Source organism: Labeo rohita, unplaced genomic scaffold, assembly GCF_022985175.1.
Source record: "Labeo rohita strain BAU-BD-2019 unplaced genomic scaffold, IGBB_LRoh.1.0 scaffold_2676, whole genome shotgun sequence".
Taxonomy (NCBI): domain Eukaryota; kingdom Metazoa; phylum Chordata; class Actinopteri; order Cypriniformes; family Cyprinidae; genus Labeo; species Labeo rohita.
In genome coordinates, this window is record NW_026128964.1 from 141 (window position 1) to 5805 (window position 5665).

Consider the following 5665-nt stretch of genomic DNA (forward strand, 5'->3'; position numbering starts at 1 on the left):
CATTTCGTAAAGAATCGTGATCAATTAAAAAGGTCACTGACCTTTTAGGCCACTGCCATTGGTGACATCATCATAATATGCAGTCTTGAACTCTTCTGCTAAAAAAGGAGAGCAGACTGTTAATATATAAATAAACAGCAGTATTTAAATAATATTGGGTTATTAATCAAATATAATAGGATTTATTTATTTATTTTACTTATTCATTAAAAAGGAGTTGAGTGGAATGTGGAGTAAATATGTGCTTCATCTCTCTAACCTGAGAGAAGCTCGTCAGCATCTTCATACCCAGAATTCAGTTCTTCAGAAATGAGACTCCCTGTTAAAGGAGAGCAGAACAGACAGAAACATGTTCATCATTACAAACAGACTGAATCCTTTGCATAATAAACAAGACAACACAACACAGATATTAATTATTCACATCTTAAAAGCATTATAGGCAGAAATCCCTTTTTGTTGGGCCTGTTAGTAAACACACAAATCTATCCTTACATGAACCCATTCCTCACTGCCTTCCAGAAATAGACACACACACACACACACACCTGCACCTACACTTAAAAATATATGAACACCTCCTTATGACAATCTAAAAATACTCGCAGGAAGAGACACTCACTGACACACACACACACATAAACATGCAGCTGCAGCTCTGTGGTTTTCTGTCAGGAATTCTGTGGTTTGAAGCAGGAGGTTTAACTGGACTAATTATAGATGAACATCAACTGTCTGACAGACTCTCTTATTAATGATATTAAATGAGATTGATGGCTCATGTCTCACCCCTCTGAGTGAAGTGATTGTGTCTGTGCTGAATCTCCTCATAAACGGCCTCAGACGTCATCCTGTGTCTCCTCTTAGAGAGAGCTGTGAGTGTAGACAGACAAACCTGCTGTCAGTTCACAACACATGACTGATCACACACTGAATAAGACACAATATGACAGTCTCTGGATCTCTCCTACCTCTCCTCATCACTCTGTTCTGCTGAATCAGTATAAGCAGTGGCACTAAGAGCAGTAAGAGCACAACTACCAGTACAATCACAAGGGGAACAGAGGACGGAGGAGGCACTGCTGTTGGAGTTTGTGGAGGAGTAACTGATGTGGAGAGTGCACTGGAGGAGAAGCTGATGTTGTTGTGGCAGGAGTAGTGGACACTGAGAAATCTGGCAAAACAGACAAAGATACATGAAAAATCATGATTGTCTTGAATGTATAAAAAGATTTAAAAAATGAAAACTAAATTTTTCAGTGTTTGCTGTGACCTGCACAGGTGAGTCCAGCGTGCTCTTTGTGGGAGCAGTCAGTGTGGTTTTTCAGGGAGAGAGGACAGTCCCACAGGTGAATCTCATTCCCTCTGCACTCGACTCTGTTCATCCACACAACACCTTCACCAGCACCAACACCAAAGATTGAATTCCCATCAGCCCTTAGTGTAAGGCGTTATTTTAATGAGAAATGTCGAGAGCGCATTATTGTAGCGCGAAGGTAGATTAATACAATGCGCGAGCGCGAATCTCTCCGCTCACACGTGGATTTCCTTTGCTTTTGAACAAAACCGGACGCGCGCTCTCAGATTCACGCTGCTCTCGCCTAGACAGCAAGCAGTTTCATCCCAGATCCGGCCCACATCTGGCCCGCATGGATTTCACACGGGCCAGGTCTGGGCCTGATCTGGGTCAACACTATGTTGCTGTGTATATTAAAACAAAAATAAAACAATAAAAAAAAATAAAGGAAAGGCCCTAAAAATTTTAAAGTGCATAATGAAAACTATTGAAAAACGTTTAATTCAGGTGCGAAAATAATTATTTTCTAGCGAATGAGCAGTGAGATTTGCGAGTGCATAAGACACAGTTTGAGCGCACGCACGCACACTTTAAGAGAGAGTAGAGACACGTGTTAAGTGCGCGCAATCTCTCCGGGCAAGAGCAGAAACATTATGAGCAGTGTTGGGGAGTAACTAGTTACATGTAACGGAATTACGTAATTTAATTACAAAATAAATGTAATTGTAATTAGTTACAGTCACTGAGAATAAATATGTAATTAAATCACAGTTACTTTTGAAAAATGAGAGTAATTACAAAGGGGATTACATAGAATTTTTTTCACACACCCACCCCCACTTACAGATTTAATTGACTTCTTTCATAAATTGCATTGACTGCTCTAAAATGAGACATCAATGTTTCAGGAGTTTAGGACACAGAATAGGACACATGCTTATTCGATAACTCTTTTATTTCCTATTTGGGTTTATGCATAAACTTTATTTTTTAAGATTGTTTTTTCCAAGGCATTGTTAGATGCTAGTGTTTTCTGTCATAACTATGCAAACATTTTATTTCAAACCCAGTATCATAGCTATTAAACTATTTCTTGTTATGATGTTATTTATGTTATGATCTTGTTATGACATATAGTTCAACTGCGCTCACAGTGACCCGAGTTTGATTCCCGTCTTGAGGTCCTTTGTCGCTCTTTCCTGTCATCTCATTCGGGGCAACTTAAGTCAGTGCTATATGCTTGATAACTTTTCTTGGCGTAAGTTTTGTGTTTGGTTAGCTAAAGAAGTATTAAAGCTTAATTCAATATTATGTGGACAATTTCTTACTTCTGTCATCCTGGTATCATGGACTTGCTCTGTTGTTTCATACAAACACAGCTGCTGCCATTTATTTATTTATTTATTTTGTACACTGTAATGGATTATAAGATAACTAACAAACTAGTACTACTTCCTTAATTATTTATGTGGTGAAATGTTGTGTAAGAAAACTGGTATGACTGCACTGTATCCCTAAAATGTCTAGTTTAAACTTGCCACTTGCTAGCAACTGATTTCTTCATGGAAGCTTTGCGTTCAAATATTTCAACTCAGATCAGTGTTTTGTGTCTAATAATTTTGACACAAAACATCTAAATATTCTATCAAGCAGCTGTGTAATAAGTGAGGTAATGTACATTCAGCCAGTTGTTATCGCAAAATAAAGATGTATATTATCCCTTACTTTTTATAATCTTAATTCAAGTGATGAAGAATTTTGAAAGTCTGACAGTAATTGTGTTGAATGCTACTGTAAGGTTCACTCTGCCTGGTTTAAATGTTTCAAAATGATTAACAGTTAAAAATATTAGAAATTTAGAAAAGTAATCAAAAAGTAATTAAAAGTAATGTTACATTACTTTTATAAAGTAATTCAAAAGTTACACTACTTATTACATTTTAAATCGAGTAACTTGTGATCTGTAACCTATTACATTTCCAAAGTAACCGGCCCTCCCCTCCACATGATCTGAAACCAGCACTGATCAGCTTCAGCACAACACTCACAACAAAGTTTAAAGTTGTGATAATGAACACCTGGTTAGGAGATGGTGAGGTATTTTAGTATTTATTTAGTACAATCCAGTTTGTTAAAAAAATGTTTGTTATGTTAATTATGAAGTACACAGTAGAAAAAAACTTTGCAATTTAAAGCATATTATTCAACATCTGCTTTAATCTTCATCTGTATTTGATAATCCTTAATTCTGTTATATGCATTTTATGTTAAATTGTCATACAAGTACAATGTTACATTTCAGACTCTTGGAAACTAGGAAATTTTATTTTCAAATAATTGTTTATCATGTACTGACCAACACCAAATGTACTGCAGAAAAACTTTAATCAAGTTCAGTTCAATCAACTGGAGTATACTGTAAGCAAGTGTAAAGAATTTTAGAATAAAAGAGTATATAACGCACACAGTGTGTAATATGTACACAGTATATATTATAAACACTTTTAAAATACATTAACAAATGTAATTTTGGGCAACACACTTCAGTTGAAATAAAAGTCAATTATTTTACATGTGCTTTAGTATAATAAATAAATAAACATAACCTCTTTAAAGGCATGACAAAATGGCAAAAACAGTGATTTAAAATGTAAGTTTAAGTAAAACTTAATTACACATTATTACAAAGCACATTTAAAGTGCACTTAAAGTGTGTTAATAAACAAAGTGAGTTAAGAAAGTCATGAGATTGTACTCTCTTAGATACATTTAAGTGGCCTTTAATTTGATGTATAATATAAGTGCACATTCATTAAAATTAAGCACATGCCTTTTTCACAAGGGTAGAAGGAATATAAACTAATAAACATGCTTTAGCACCTGTCCTGTGGGGAAGGGTCTCAGGTGTGTGTATCAGTCAATCTTCACTGTCCCCAATCACAAATTCGAATCAAATGGTCACTCAACAGCTAAGCTCAAGACAGATCGTACTCAATGTGAATGAAACATTTCTACAAATGTTCTGAAAATGTTTACCCATTTACGTGTAGCCTCAAAACGTCAAAAAAAAAAAAAAAAAAAAAATTTAATAAAATGACTGCCACATCTTTGGGATGTTTTGTTTATGATTAAAAACAACATATTCTGTTTATTTGGATGTTTCAGGCCACATTGCAATGAATTAAATGAATGGAAAATTAAACTGTCCACACATAAATCACAATAGCGGTGATCCCCAAACTGCTACAACACTACTTGAATTTAAACATGAAAATATGTAGGATTTTGAATAGTCAGCAACATATTTTATAAAAATAGCTTAAGAAGTATTTAATATTCTGTTCTGTTTTTATGTTACTTATTGTCATGTGTCAGTTCTGTTCTGTTTTGGTTTAGTTCTGTGTTCCTTGTTTAGTTTGACAGAGTTTCCTTGTTCTTTTTCCTATCTCTAGTTTGTTTCCACAGCCTCTGATTAGCTCACACCTGTTCTCTGTTTCTTTGATTACTCCCTGCAAGTATATCCACCTTATTTTTCAGTGCAGACGTAAGCTGTTTTCTGGTAATGTGTTAGACGTCCAGTTCATAATCCGCCATAGGGAAATAACGACAAGAATATCGAAGTGCAGTAAATGGTAAAACAGTTTCCACTACAAACCAGTGTGTTCATAATTAATATGTTAAAATAATATGGTAAGACAAAGCAGTTTGCAATATCAAGCAGCAAAACCGAGCGTTTTGTGCAGCTAAATATAGCTGGAAGTGGGTGAGACCGGAAGCCAGACACAAAAACATTACAAATGGCTGCACCCACTCTTATGGGGAAAATAAGGTGGATATCAGTTCATGGTTTTGCACTGATGCTATGTTGAGGTTTTAACGGCTATGCTAGTGTGGTCCCTCTGTTTGTTATAACTCCTCTGATTCTGTTTAATCTGGCTGTTTGGATGATATGCACAGCTACCATTAAATGAACACACACAAAATTAGAATATGAAATGCATTTCTGTGTAACTTGCCCATGAACTGTGACCATTGTTCTCACATGCATTATAAGCTCTTAAATGTAACATTAAACTTAAAATTATTTTTTATCTGTACAGCCCTTACAGGAACAGTGTGTAAAATAAATAAAAAGCAAAAATATATTGTAGAAATAGACTATATAATAACAGTCATTATCACACATTGTTCCCCAGTGACCATCATGATGAGCCTCAACTCAACAGCACCAGTGGCGTTTTACTGAATTACAGTTTCCATAGAGGTAAAATCTGTTGCATGTAATTATTAATTCAAACAACATTTAAATCATTAACTGCTTCTAATTGCATACTGTTAATGAAATCATTATTGAAACATTTGCAGTTA

The 5665-nt window shown here is 35.1% G+C and overlaps 1 long non-coding RNA gene across 1 annotated transcript; it reads right to left on the reverse strand.

Annotated features, from left to right (window-relative positions):
• Positions 1-275: 275 nt before the first annotated feature.
• On the reverse strand, positions 276-1056 carry LOC127159946 (uncharacterized). Its single transcript, XR_007826613.1, has 3 exons — positions 972-1056; positions 790-873; positions 276-319 (listed from the first exon to the last, which is right to left on the reverse strand). It is a non-coding gene; the product is annotated as an uncharacterized LOC127159946 (long non-coding RNA).
• Between the last annotated feature and the right edge of the window lie 4609 nt (positions 1057-5665).